General features: G+C 45.6%; 1 long non-coding RNA gene across 1 annotated transcript in view; it reads left to right on the forward strand.

Annotated features, from left to right (window-relative positions):
* Positions 1-15,583, forward strand: part of LOC118499739 — a 17,732-nt gene continuing 2,149 nt past the window's right edge. Inside the window, exons 1-2 of the long non-coding RNA XR_004902263.1 lie at positions 1-1,005; positions 15,346-15,351. This is a non-coding gene — a long non-coding RNA (uncharacterized LOC118499739). The remainder of the gene's footprint in view (positions 1,006-15,345; positions 15,352-15,583) is intronic.

The following is a 15,583-nucleotide window of genomic DNA, read 5'->3' on the forward strand; positions in this document are numbered from 1 at the left end:
GACTCACAGCTGCATGCACTAGGCTGGCAGAAGTGGGGCCCATCCACCCACCTTTCATGGAAGCAGCCCAGAAAATGAGCGCGGATGCCAACACCCTGCTCCCGACACCTTTGCTCTAAGCCCTTTCAAAAGGAGCATTTCAAATAGGAGCCATCAACACTTGTAGAGGGTGGGTCTTAATCCACAGAGGATCATTAGCTTCACCCAAGTGATGGGACATCCATCAGCACCACCCATTCTTCCACCAATTATCTATCTGCTAATTACGTGGGATTAAGAGTTGACACGGAGCGCGACATGGTCTTTAACCACATATTTGCACGGCTTATGCGTGTTTGTGGGGCTCCTCGGTCTCACCCAGTCAAGTTGGACACACCCACAATGCTGCACAGCACATTTGCATCTCGTTGGCTGTCGGCAACCAGTAAAGGACTGCAGGATGTGTTTACTTCCAAAGGGACTCGGCTCTTGGCAAAAGCTTTCTTGTGGGTATGCTGGGTGTCTTGGCTTTCTGGCAGTACCGACCTCTGCTTAACTCAGAGCATGCATTCAATCATTTGTCAAACGTTCATTAGCTCAAGTACAGTAGCAGGCACAGCACTGTCTCCAGGAGGTTGTACAGAGGTGAATGAGACACTGTTTCTACAGCTTCAGAGGTTTTTCTCCAGTCAAGGAAATGCATGCAAGCAGAGAGAGCTAAGAGGCATGAGGGAGGGAAAAGCAGCACACCATGAAAATATAACACAAGGAGAGATCTGTTTGGTCTGAGAAAGCAGGGGAGGCTTCACAGAGGAGGTGGCATTTTCAGCACAGAGCCAGAGAGAGAAAGGAATTCCAGGTTGAAGGAACTGCAAAAGCAAGGGCTGCGTGAGGTGTGTGAGATGTGTGAGGAGAAAGGGGAGCCACCTACGGGAGATGGCACACAGGCCACGGGTGGGAAGGAGGTGGCCTGGTAGGCTGGGTTGCATCATGGAAAACATTGAATTTTCTGCTAGGTTTGGAAATGTTTCCTCTGGGTACTGAGAACATGAAAGGAATTCTGTTTTGGTATGTATGTGTGCATAGGCATGTTTTTGTAAACTTTTCATTGAAGTATAACATACATAAAATGCAAACATTTTCACAAACTGACCACACCTAGGTAAATAGCCCTATAAAGATACAAGTCATTACTAACACTCCAGGAATCTCCTTCGCTCCCTTTCAGGAACTCCCCAGTCCCCAGAGGAGCCACTGTCCTGACTTTAACACCATAAATTAGTTTTCCCTGTGTTTTGTATTTGGCTCAATTCACTCAACACACTGTTTTAAGACTCATCAATGTTGCTACACACAAATTCAGTTTGTTCTTGGCCATTGCTAATGTCCCATTTCATGAATGTATTACTATTATCAGTGAGCATGTGCAGTTTGCAGTCGGGGGCCGTCAGTCTTCTCACACACACCCTTTGGTGCTCTTACGGACGCACATCTGCCGGGGACACATCTAGGAGTGAAATTCCTGGGTCATAAGCTGCGCACATATCTGCTTGAATAGACACTGCTAGTTTTCCAAAGTTTTCTGTCCGTTTGCACACTCACCAGGAATGCATGGGAGTTCTGGTTGCTCTACATCCTCGCCAACACTTGGTACTGGCAGTCTTTTTATGTTTTATGCTTATTTGTTTGGAGAGGAGTGACACGACCCCCCCCCCACCCCGGTTGAAGGAGAGTCATTTCAGCAGCAGCATAGCGTGTGGGGCGCAGGAAAGGGAGCTCCCGCTGAAGGAGGCCAGTCAGTGAGGCCCGGCAGAAGGGAATGGATCAGTGGCAACACAATTGGAATAAAAAGGGCCGTTTTTTTTTTTCAAAAGGCACTGTCTATGCTGTACACCTGAAACTAATGCAAAATAATATTGCATGCAAACTTTAGTTGAAAAATAAACTTAAAAAATAAAATAAACCCCAAGGGTTGGGGGAACGGCGCTGTAGGGGTGGAACACACAGGATGAGGACGCCAGGTAGAAGCGGACTTAAGGATGGAGATGGAGGACAGTTTCTGTGTGGGTGGCTGGCTGGGGGAGGGGTGTCGCGGTTGAGGGCAGGAGAAAACATACTGGTTCAGTGCACACTGAATGGTTGAGATGTAGGGTGATGAGATGGCGCTATCCAATAAACTGTTGGTTATATGGGTCTGTTGCTAAGGGATGAGGTCAAGGCTGGAAGCACAGAGTTAAGATTTATCATCACAGAGGTAGGGGTTAGAGCCAGGGGTGTGGTTGAGATTTCCCAAGGGGTTTGTGTGGAATGAAAGAGGGGAGAGCTGACGACCATCCGCCTACCTTTAGGGGATGAGGGGAGGAAGAATGAGAGACAACATCGCTTCCCTCTGAAATGCTGGCAGGGGCTGTGAAGCGTGAGTCAGGCCCCGTAATCCCCAGCAGCAGCCTGGGGGACATCTCACCCGCCACAGTTTTCTCCTGAATGAACTTGCATCACTAACCTCAAAGCTGCATTGCAAAATCTGCATCAGATTGTGTACCTCTGGTGGCGTCCTAGGGACAATGCACACCGAAGACTCACAGCATCTTGGGCCTGGGAGTCCTCCTCCCCACCTCCACAACATCTCTGCCAATTAGTTATCCAGCGCCCCAGGCAGGGAACTCATAACTTCCCACGGCGGCCCACTCCACCATTGAGCCAGCGAGGATGTAAGAAAACCTCTTCTTACAAATGCAGTCTGACAATGCCGGAAGTCAAAGGAAATGATAAAGCTACACTCCCACGGTAATGCCCCTGGACAGAGTAAGATGCAAGGAGTCTGCATTCTGGAAAATCTGTTTCTGCTGGTGCACTGGCCGGCATCTTCCGGTGGGGCCCCAGGTCGTGGCGTCTGACTCCCCACAGAAAACGGCAGTGATTTCACCCCCATCCGCACACCGGGTGGGAATGTGGTCATCTGCTGCAGGCACTCCTCCGGCTTCACCAGGCAGCGAGCACCGCCCTGGAACGCGGCCAGCCTCTCAGGACCGAAGCGGTGCGTGCCGCAGCGCAGGTCCGCCGGGCTGCGGACGTGGGAAGAGAGAGTGGCTGCTAGCTGAGAGCTAGCCCACTGCAAGGAAGGTGGGCACAATGCCGTTCTGTTCAACATTTTGTTGAGTTTTTTAAATATTTACCTGCACCCAGCCCTGTGTGGGCCTCTGGAAAAGAAGGAAGACAGGATGACTGTGAAATGGCTCCCATCCTTGGGGATATTGGTGGGAGAAATAGGCATGCAAGAGGGAAAAGTCGCTGAAACTTTTTTTCCTTTGTTTTCATGTCTCCAAAATACCCGCCTAAACAGCCTCTGCATGATCTGAAGTATGAAGATACGGCTTCCGAAAAGCCATCAGAGGAAAACTGCCCTTGCGCCTCAGTGGAAAGAGTCTCATCCACCGCTGTTAACAACCGACACAGCACGAAACTCCAAAGTGTTAATCCTTGGACGCCTGTTTGCCAACTGAAAAGACATACCTCAGACTGAGGATTCTTAGGAGTTTTCCCGAATCTGCAGGCTTTGAAAGCAGATAGCTTCTATCCAAGATGTATAATGTTCTGATTCTACAGAACCCTCTTTCTTTCCCTTTGCTTTACCACTCCCCTTGCCTACTGTTGTAAACTGACACCCTCTGTTCTCCTAATGCGATTCCCATTACCTTCGTCCTGGTCCTTGTGACACCCTATGACCGTGAGGACTGCCCGACCTGCAAGCATGGGTGATCCCACCGAGCACAGCACATGACCGGAGACTCACTGCCTGGGGAACGAGGTAGGGGGTAAAGCCATGGTCAAGGTGTGCACTGCCTGACACCCCAGATTGTGCCCAGAGGTGGCCAGCCTCGGAGAATGCCCAGATGCCCTTCTAAAGGCACACGGATGCGCTGTCTCTGAGGCAACACCCTGAAAGGACAGACTGCCATCCCGCAGGATGCAGTGTATTTATTGAATCAGAGGCCCCTGCACGGTGGTGCGCCCCAGCAGGAGGGATAGATGGCCTGGGAACCTAGGGGTAGAGGCAGCACAGACGGAGCCAGCTCTCTCAGGGTCTCCCCTCTCTGTACACTGAGTCCCTGGGGCTACTGCCCTGGTTTCCGGTGGTTGATTTCCTTCTAGCATCTCCCTTTGTCTCATTCATTGGATTCCCTAGCAGGACCAGTCCATATTCAGGCTAAAGAATCTCCACACACTCCCAGCCCCTGCCTCATCCCAAGGTACAGCCCATTCTTATCTCAAACGCTGCCCCAATCCCAGCCCTACCTCAGGCCCATCTTCAATTTCCATCCCACTCTCGCGGCCCAGATCAGGGCCTGTGAAGTGTCCTTCCTTAGACCCCATCCCAAGGGAAATTCAGCCCTTGAATTGCCACTTACTGCACAGGCAGCTGGAACATTTGTGGTGTTCGCCCTCTTTTGGTCCGAATATCTCAGGACATCTTTAATCCTTTAGCTCTCAGAATTCCTCAGTATAACATTGCCTTCTGGCCCCAAGTACCCAGCTTCATACCTGTTGGAGAGTTTCATATTAGCAACGAGATCTGGTAGCACCTGGAGCACCACCTTCGAAAGACCTTTGTCCAGAGCAAACCAGCAAGGGTTTCTTGGCCAAAGGGCAAACACAGACCTGCACAGCCCCCTGTGGTAGGGGTCCAAGCAGCAAGAAAGAATCGAGGACAGATGACACTGAGGCATCCAGGAAGTTTCCACGTGAGAGGCCCGCCGGGCAAAGGGCCAGCAAGAGAGTAACCTACCGAGTCTGGAGCATAGCCTAAGGAAGAGCCCCCAAATGGTCTAGGTATTTAGAAAGCTACCTACCCTATGAGACACCTGGGGCCTGCCGCTGAGGAGACAGAAAGTGACTTCATACTGAGCATGTCACTCAAGAAATAACCTATCAAAGGATTCAAGGGAGAGCCCTGAAGATTCATTTGGACAAGAAGTCGGGTGGATGTCTCCAGCAGGAGCTCTGTGGGTGGGTAGGGCACACACTGCCCCTTCCTGGGAAGCCCTAGAGCTGCCTGGAAACAGGAGATGCGGCCCTTCAACGAATCAGGAACACTACCCCTTGGAAGCTCCCCTCCCCGGACCAGGCACTGAACAGGCACCATGAGCCCAGAGTGCAGGGTGTGGGGCACAGCAAAGGTAGAGCTTCTCTCTCAAGGTCCTCGAATCCATAAAACTGTTCAGCAGACAGACCCAACCACGGCTTCTTCCCCAGTCCACTCTTCTCTCTCAGCCACCTGTGTTCAGGCATGGCTAAGCCAATGTGGCTCAGCTCTTTGAAAGAAACCCTTAGGTGGGTCAGAAGGCAAGCTGAGCACAAACTCAGTCCCCATCCTGGACAGTCCTCTCCCTGCCTTGTCAGCTTTGAGCAAGGAAGGCCAGGGGCCCTGAGATGCTGGTCACAGTTCATAGGGGTCCCACAGGGCAAGAAGAAGATCAGACACTTTTAGCTCCTCACTCCCATCCTGGTGGATAAAGTGTGGTAGAGAGGGACTGGATTGCTGGGAGGCAGGGGTGGGGGTGGGGAGACAAGAGAGGCAGTCCGGAGTCACTCCCAGTCAAGCAATGGCAGGGCCCCAGTGGCAGAGAACAGAGAGGGGAGAGCGTCTGGAGGGGGTCACCACGGAGTGGAGTGTCTTCTTGGGGTTTCTACTTTAGGTATAGGATATTGGAAATTAACTTAGGAATTCCTTCAATGGCCAAAGAGGCCAAGAAGATTGTCACTCCTACGCCACAATCAGAAGATGTCCTGAGAGCCATCGAGCTGGGAGATGCACAAACACCGAATGGCTGGGTGGTCTCAAGGGGCTCCAGTGACCAGGGAATGCCTCCCAGCGCAAAAGTGTTGGTTGTGCAAGATCTGGACTGGCCAGGCCTTAAAGAACTGCTTGCTGATGAGTGGAGGCGCATGTTGGAGGCAGAGTTACATAGCCAGCCTCAAGGTTTTCTCATTGAAGTGCCCCTGGCCTCAGACAGCCTTCCCACGCTGTTTCCCTGAACCTGTACATGTGAGAGTTGCTATCTGAGTGATATCACATTGTCCAGTTCACAAACATTGTAGGTCTCTTCATGTATGTGGATCTTCAGTTTCCCTCAGCAATATAATTTTCTGTGTACAGATATTACACACATTTCAGGAAATCATATCCAAGTATTTCATATGTTACGTCCAATTATTCATTGCTAATATAGTGATAAAATTGATGTTTTTGGCCTTATATTCTGTGACTTTGTTAAAATCACTAATTCTAGTGGCTTTGGGGGTGGATCTTTAGGATTTTCTACATAGACATGTCAGCTGTAAAAAGGACCATTATACTTCTCCCTTTCCAATCTGTATGTCTTTTATTTCCTTTTCTTGCCTTACTGTATTAGCTAGTAACTCCAGTACAATATTAAACAGAAGTGGTGTGGACGTCATTGTCTCGACCCTAGGGTGGAAAGCATTCAGTTGTTCACGGTTACGTATGATGTCAGCTGTAGGTGTTTTATAGATGCCCTTTAGTCAGATTGAGGGAATTACCTTCTATTCCTAGTTTCCTGAGATTTTGCACCATGAACGGACATTTGGTCAAGTGCTTTCTCTGCATCTACTGAGATGATCACATGGTTATTATTTTTTCATGTATAAATATGGCAAATTGAATCGACTGATTTGTTTAATGTTAAACCAACCCCACATTCTTGGGATAAATCCTACTTGGTCATAATGTATTATCCTTTAATACACTATTGGGTTAAATTTCCTAAAATTGTGTTTAGAGTTTTTGCAACTATACTCATGAAAGATATTGGCCTATAATTTTCTTTTTTGTACTGTTTTTGTCTAGTTTGGTATCAAGGTAATTTGGGCTCATAGAATGGGTTGAAAAACATTCTCCCCTTTTCAATATTTCAAAGAGTTTAGATTTTTTTACTTCCTTAAATGTTTGATAGAATTCACCAATGAACCAGCTGCACCTCAAGTTTTCTGTGTGAGGTTTTTCTTTTAACAATAATTTCAATTTTTAAACAGATATAAAGGTCATTCAGTTTCTTTATTTCTTCTTGAATAAATTTTAGTAATTTGTATAGTTCATATATTTTACTTATTTTATCTAAGTTTCAAATTTTACTGGCATGAAGTTTTTCATAATATTCCCTTTAAATATCTGCAGAATTTATAGAGGTTTCACCTCTCATTCCTAATATTGCTAATTAATTCTCTTTTTCAAATCAGTTTGACCACACATTTATCAATTTTATTGATCCAAGAGAATCAGCTTTTCGTTTTATTGATTTCCTGTTTGTGTTTTCTATTTCATTGATAGCTGCTTTTATCTTTATTATTTTCTTCTGTTGCTTTCGGTTTAATTTGCTTTTTTTTTTTTTTTGCTGCCATTTATTGGGATTTCAGCAGGTAGCAGAAACAAATGCTTGGGTTCACTCTGCATTTATACAGAAATCAGAGGTGTGACTTAAGGGAGAGGGGTGGTGAACTCTGTTTTAGCCCTGCTTTCTGGTTCTTCCATTCGTATTTGTGCAACTGCCATTGGTAGATTCTCCTGGGCTAGAGACCATGAAGTTGGTGTCTGAGAAGGTTGGTTCTGCAGTTTGACATACTCAGGATTTATATCCTGAGTCTTCCCCCTTCTAAGCTACATAATTTTGTAATGTAACTTACTGTCCCCTGAGCCTCAGTTTGTGCATCTGTACAATGGAAATAATGAAGTATCTTTCTTCATAATGAAATGACCCACGTAAACCTCTTAGCTTCATATCTGACCCATAGTGCTTGATGTTGCCTATTATTTACTATTACTCTTTCATGACTTTCATTACAAAAATCCATCTTGTCCTGAAGACTCCTTCATCATTTAAGGGTTTTTTCATGTCAACCCTTTTGTTAAATAAACTCCAGCTTCCCACTGCACAAGAGCATGGTGGCTAAATGTATAAGCTAGCTTTAGTTTTATAACAAACCACCCCAAAATCAGTGGCCTAAAAGAACATACATTTATTTCCGCCCTGGCTGGCGTAGCTCAGTGGATTGAGCGCGGGCTGGGAACCAAAGTGTCCCAGGTTCGATTCCCAGCCAGGGTACATTCATGGGTTGCAGGCCAGAACCCCCAGCAACCGCACATTGAATCTCTCTCTCTCTCCCTCTCTCTCTCTCTCTCTCTCTCTCTCCCCCTTCCTCCCTTCCCTCTCTAAAATAAATAAATAAATAAATAAAATCTTTAAAAAAAAACATACATTTATTTCATTCATGATTCTCTGTTGACGAGGCAGTCTCCGCCAACTCAGACACAGCTGGGTGATGTGGGATGGCCTTACTGATATGTCTGGTGACTGGTTCAGTGTCGCGGGAGACTCAGCGAGGGGCCTGCAATCCCCCAGCAGGCTAACTCAGCCTAGGCCGTGTGGTAGTAGGATTCCCAAAAGGAAAAGAAGGGAAGTTCTGGCGACCAAGCTCCTCCTCGCATACGACCCCGTGGACATTTTGTGCATAGCTTCGCTAATCAATCCACTTTATGTCGATGGCTTTCTTTCCCCTTGCTTCGTCATTTGCAAGCAGCACTCCTTGCTCGTGTTGTCCTACTGTACTGAAGATATCTTCAAATGGGACCTTTTATCTTGGAAAATAAGGCAAGAATATTAGGCGAGAATTAAGGAAGAAACATCTCCAGCTCTGATATGAAGGGGTCCCTGCCTTGACGTCCCTGAGGTCCCCTGGATAACCGGCCTCACCCCTCTGGGACTCAGTCCTGTCGTAGCTCTGCCAGCTCTCTCAGACCTCAACTCCGCCCCGGCCCAGGCAAAGACCGAGTCTCCGAATCTGTTGGCAGTGCTACTCCACCCACGCATGCAAGCTCTGCTCTGCCACCTGCCAACGTGCCAGCCCATCCTGCCTCCTAGTCTGCCCCACCTCCAGCTCAGCAGAGCCTCCTTACCCAATGGGCACAGCTGATCCCCAGCTCCAAGCCTCTTCCCTCCTGCTGACTGAGCTCAGAGTTCCTGTTCTGACACTGGGTAAGGGCCAGTGCTAGGGATGCAGGGAAAGTGATCCCCATCAGTCACAGGGTGCATGAGCTCACTAAATGCGTGTAGATGGAGAACCAGTGGGTGGAGCTGATGAGTGAGTGGATCCTGCAAGCAGAGACCCGTCCTTCAGTCCAGATTGGACGAAATGCACAGCTTTGGCAAGTGCTGGGCTAAGGCACTCAGCCCTCTGCCAGCAACACTATCCGCATGGGTGCCTGCATTCTGCCCAGAGGCACAATACTTTATCCAAAGCCCTGTCTCTGGAAGAACAGAAGACGTCAGTGCACCCTCGGGAGCAAACTGCCCAGGCCCCGCCAGTTTACCCGCCCCGAACTGGCTCAGTTCCACAGCTAATGTGTGACCTGAGTGTTTCTGGGTTTAGGATCCACACATGATGCCCCAGGAAAAAGTAAGACTGTCTTTAACTATATTATTTTTAAATGGGAGGGAAGGGAGAGAGAAGGGTAGTTATGTATTTAGATATATAAATCTTATTTAAGTTAGAATATTTTCCTTGTTCCATGGAAAATATGTTTTCTATGGATATGTTCCATGTATAAAGATGTGTGTGCTCACAATTAGGAAAAACCCACAATATACTGAAGAAAATAAAGTGAAAGGTTTTCTTCCCCAATGAGCCTCCAAAGACCACTGCCCAGAGGCAACCACTGTTAGCATAATTTTATTTACCCTTCTGGAAGTTTTCTGTGTAACACAGATTTGTGTAACCTTGTTTTTACATATGAATAGGGTATTTAATACATACTTACTATTTATGTTGTATTTATAAGTTTTCTCATACAGACACATGACTAAATCCTTTCAAAATACAGTCCCTGACCTAAAAGCATGCAATAACCCCAAAACTTAATTTGTAAATAATCTTGCAGGAAGGAACTCTAAACACCTTTTCAGAGAAATGATGTTCTAAATCAGGGTCAACCAACTTTTTCTGTAAAGGGCCAGAGAGTAAAACATTTTCAGGTTTGCAGGCCACAGCCCCTGTCCTGTGTTCTGTGGGATTTTTTTTATCTGTGTTTGTTTACAATTATTTTTGATGGAAAGACCAACCTGAGCTCTCAGGCTGCACAAAAGCAGGCTGCAGGCCCAACGTGGCCTTCAGGCTACAGTCTGCGGACCCTGGTTCGAATCAGTGGTCAGGACCCCAGCTTTGGTCTCAGCTGCAAAACGAACCCATCTGTTGCTAAGATACCAAATGAAAGAATATATTTAAAATTGGTTTGTAATCCATAATGTCTATAAAGGCGTGAAGAATTATTACAGTTCTTCAGTGTTTAGTGTGTGGGTAATTGTTTGAAATAAAAATTGTTAGTACTAAATAAAAACATTTTCCATAGTTTGAATTGCATAAACAATTCATTAAGAATCTGAGTAGAATTCTCAAGCAACTTACAAAGCAGAAGAGGTGAAGGATACTATATTGTATCTGATCTTACCTTTTTCAGCAGCATAACATAAAACACACACTGGTTTGTGTGTGTTTGAAATTCAAATTTGGTTTGTGTGGTGTGAAATCACAGGCCAAGTGCCCCCCTGCATCACAAAGCAGAGAGTGTATCGATGAGTTTTGGCCCCCCCCCCCCCCCCCCCCGTGGGCACTAAAAAGGCTTTTCTTATGCTCGTTATGCAGTCGCAGGCACCAACCTGAACCTTGCACCCTCTGTGAGTTGCACCTGCGGGAACCTGCCGAGGTGGAGCAGGGGAGAGCGGAACAGAGAGGACGCTGAAGAGTCGTCTCTAACTATCCAGGTCAGGAACAATGACAAAGCATTCCCCGTTACAACTCACTGAGCTTCAACTTGCCTCTTTTCTGTCACAGAGGTTGAACTTACCTTATTATACTTTCCATACCACAATTACAATTTTATTTTCTTATAAAAGAAATGCAGAGATTTTCCTGAAATATCTGGGTTGAAATCAGGGAAGAAGGTAGAAGAGAAAGGGTGCCAGAGAGGGTCGTGTGTGCGAATGGGATCGAGCTGGTGCCTGCATGCAGGGCCGGTGAAGGCGGCTCCTGGTGCCTGTGCAGCCCCGCAGGGAGGAGCCAGGCGGGAAGAAGCTGCCTTGGGCTCGTGGCATAAGGTCAGCTGGGTCCTTAAGGTGGGGGGACTTCGTGGCAGGTCCCTTAACAAAACTTTCTAGAACTTGCCCAATGGAGTCCTTTTAAAATATATACACATTTCTGTACACAACAAAGAAAACAGAGGCATCTGTGCATGGGATCTAAGGAGCCCTTGATTCTCCTGAGTCTGCTTGTCCAGCCAGGTTAGCAGGAGCAGAGGGACAGGGAAAGGGTGTTAATGATTATAGGCCCAATACAAATATGACCTAAGCTCACAGACCATTAAAGAGTTTAGAAAATATTCTCCCAAGCATGACCCCTGTAACAACTGTCAGGTCAGGGAGTTGGAGATGGACGCAGTGAGCACCCGAGATCACACGGCTAGCACAGGGCAGGGCAGGAAGGAGCGCTTGGAGTCTCTGGAGCAAACAAATCTCAAGCGGTCCCACATCTCCCACCCTGCTTCCCAGGCAGTTCCATGCAGCTCTGGCTTCACTCCTCTCTCAGTTCTTCAGCTAGTGGTCGGGTTCCCATGAGCGTTGCTCTAAGTAAGGTGTCCTGTGCTTAGTAAGCCCATGGAATGGCTGACCCTCAAACAGACCAGCGCGGTATGCTGAGCGTCTGCATTGGCGCTGGCTGAGGCAGCAGGGCCAGACTGGGCGGGCTGAAATCCCGCATGCATGTTGACCAGCCCTGTGAGCTTGAGCATGTGATCTAACCTTGGATCAACGTATGAAAAGCAGGTGGCCCAGTGCCAAGGACATGATAAAAGTTCGGCAACTGACACAGATTTCATTATTACTGAGTCCTCAGCTGCCTTCTTTGGGACCATTATCAGAAAAAGAAAACTATCAATGAGGTGAATGCATGTCTTCAACTTCATGTCCTTCTTTTCAAAGAGAACAAGTCACAAACACATATTCAGAATGAGTGCCTTGCACACACATGCTTGCAGGTGTGGCTACCGAGCCATCTTGGCTTTGCAGAACTTGCACATGCTGGAAGGATGCATCCCACCCCTTCAGCCAAGCTCCAGTTAAAAAATGGAATAGACGGCTCTCATCCTTCTAATCTCTTCCTGTATGTGATTGACCAGCATCCACATTTCTTGTGGAAATTACTGTTCTGGAAAGCTGGGGCAGGAGGGCAGAAAACCCAAATTACCTGAAGAGCTTGAACTGCTGGAGTTTCTCTCAAAGTGAGTGAAAATAATCAGCTATCAAGGGCTCCACCTACAGGCACCAAAGAGGAAAGGCTACATTTAAGGTAGATGTCATTTACCCACAGTACAGAGAATTGTGCCCCTTTTCCTTTTGAAAAAGATTCCAAGATGAAAAAAGATAAAAGACTTGTTTAAAACTATTTCTCTTTCTGAGGGATGGAAGTTCATGACCTAGAGATCCAATTTTCCTCACAACAAGACACTCAGGGAATCGAGGATTGGGGTGGAGAGAGGCTCAGACACATCATGAGAGAAGCAGCTGAAGAAAATAGGGATGCTCACATTACAGAGGACCACAGGGTGGGAAGTTGGAATGGTACCTGACAGGCTGCCATGGGGGTGAAATGAGGCCCATGCTACGTGGTCCCCTGGGTGGAGTTATTGGAGAACAGATTTTATCTCATATAAAAGAAGGACATTTTAGCCCTAGCTGGTGTGGCTCAGTGGATTGAGTGCCGGCCTGTGAACCAGAGGGTTACCGGTTCGATTCCCAGTCAGGGTACATGCCTGGGTTTCGGGCCAGGTCCTCAGTGGGGGCCACCAGAGAGGCAACAGCACATTGATGTTTCTCTCCCTTTCTTTCTCCCTCCCTTTCCCTCTCCCTAAAAAATAAATAAATAAAATCTTTTTTTAAAAAAGAAGGACATTTTAAAGATTTTATTTACTTATTTTTAGAGAGGGGGAGGGAGGGAGAAACAGCAATCCTCCCCCCTCTCTCAGTGGAACCGGCGACCCTTTGGTTCACAGCCTACACTCAATCCACTGAGCTACACCAGCCAGGGCCAAAAGAAGGACATTTTAATAATGAGCACTGTCCGCACATAATGAAGACAGGAGGGCAGGATCATCACTGTGGGTTTTAAGCAGGGGTTAGAAGGCCAAACACTAGGGATCTTGAAGAGACTGGTGAGCTGGCAGAGAACTAAGCTGGATTATATTTAGGTCTTTATTTTTTATATTTTTTAAATAAAATTTTTATTCTGGAATAATTTTAGATATACAGAAAAGTTGGAAAGGTAGAACAAAAAGTGCCTATATAACTCTCGCTCAGTTTCCTCTAACGTTATTCCTTTAAATTCATGTGATACATTTGGCAAAACTAAGAAACCGACACTGGCACATTGCAATTAGCCAAACTCCAGGCTTTATTCAGATCTCACCAGTTTTCCCGCTAATGTTCTATGTCCATTCCAAGATTCAATTCAGAATACCACATTGCACTTAGGAAAGTACGTATTTTATTTTTCAAAACATTTAGAACAGTGTCTGGTGCATAGTAAGCTCCTGTTCTATCACTTCACCCTATTAGATGATTTTCATGTAGGTGAGATGGCATGTTCCTAGTACTGACATGTTAACAACATTGTACTCCCAGTTTCTTATACTGAGGGTTTACACATAAGAAAATAAATATAATTACTTGACTGGGATATAGCAAAGAAGCTATTAATACAAAACAAGGAGTAATTTATGTTTGTACTAAAAACAGTTATAGCTCTGGCTGTGTAGGTCAGTTGGTTAAATCCCAATACACCAAAGTTATGGGGTTCCATTCCCTGTGAGATCACATATAAAAATGAACTAATGAATGCAAAAATAAGTGGAACAGCAAATCAATGTTTCTGTGTCTCTAAAAAAATCAATACATTAAAAAACATTTTTAACATAAAAATTTATTTTAAAAATAAACAGATTAGTTGTCCTCAAAAAAGAGTTCATCTATAGGATACCTTCTAAAGGTCAGTAAAACAAATCATGTCTCACTTTTTTAACTCCATTAACTGACTCATTCTTTCAGCAAATGAAAGCCTACAATATGCAAGGCAGTGTGTCAAAGGCTGAGGTATTGTGAATAAATCAGACTCTTTTTTTGTACGAAGCTTACATTTTATTAAACTAACATAGTATACATAGTCATAAGTAAGCAATTGGATGGAATCTGATTTATCCCGCCAAAAAGAAACAGTAGTAGAACCCCTCATCTAAACACACCAGCAACATTTGCTCAGACCTGGCTGTGGGTATGTCAGGTGACGGAGGGAAAGGGGCTCGGGCCGCTTTGGTACCAATCACCCAGGTGCACAGGCTCTGAGGGGAATCAGACAAAGACACAGGGCAGGGAAAATCTGCCCGACTCCCAGAGTGTTCACTGCTTCCTGAAAGGAGCAGCCGTCTCGTGACCGGTAATGTTAGCTAGATGCTGCCAGGTGCCCAGTCTGTGCCAGACGCTGTTATAAGTGCTCTCCGTGGATTGCTTCTAGTAAATCCCACACGCACCATATGAAGTACATAATATTATTCCCCAATTTGTGGATGAGAAAATAAAGCAAAGTGATCTAATACAAGAAAAATATGAAGGAAAGTAAAAAGTATCTTTTTGTATTTTATAACTTTCTGAATAAACAAACAAAAATTGGCCCAGGCATAAATAATAAAATCAGTTTCTACTTTATTAAAAGAATTTTTGAGGGAGCATCTAAGATTTTGCTCCCTGCCATATCATCACTTTGGCTCAAATAAACTCTTTTCTTTTTAAATTTATTTTGGGGGAGAGAGAGAAAAAGATTGACTTGTTCCACTTATTAATTTTCACAGAGTGAAAATTGCCCTGGCTGGCATAGTTCAGTGGAGTGAGCGCAGGCTGCGAACCAAAGTGTCGCAGGTTCGATTCCCAGTCAGGGTACATGTCTGGGTTGCAGGCCATGACCCCCAGCAACCGCACATTGATGTTTCTCTCTCTCTCTCTCTCTCTCTCTCTCTCTCTCTTTCTCCCTCCCTTCCCTCTCCAAAAAAATAAAATAAATAAATAAATAAACAAATAAAATCTTTTTAAAAAAGGAAACTTTAAAAAATTTTTTTAAAAAAGAATGAAAATTAATCACCTTGACTTCTAGATTCAGAAAGAAAATATTCCTTAGGACTAAAATCTTGGAATATTTTCTAAGATATCTCAATTAACTGCTGAGGAAATTTAAATCTAAATGTGCACATACTAAAAGCTACTGGTGTCTTTTTTCACAACTCAGCAACAGCACAGGCCACTGCTGTGCACTACATCAAAGACAAATATCGATAAGGCAGCCCCTTCCCTCAGATACTTTACACTGCAGTATATGCATTGCATTTCACTTATGAATATCTAAAAAGGTGTTCTACTGAAATGCGTTCTTAAATAGCTAAAATGCCAAGTGGAATAAGGTAGCTACCACTAGAAACATACAAACACAATGCTCGATA

Source organism: Phyllostomus discolor, chromosome 3 (assembly GCF_004126475.2).
Source record: "Phyllostomus discolor isolate MPI-MPIP mPhyDis1 chromosome 3, mPhyDis1.pri.v3, whole genome shotgun sequence".
Taxonomy (NCBI): domain Eukaryota; kingdom Metazoa; phylum Chordata; class Mammalia; order Chiroptera; family Phyllostomidae; genus Phyllostomus; species Phyllostomus discolor.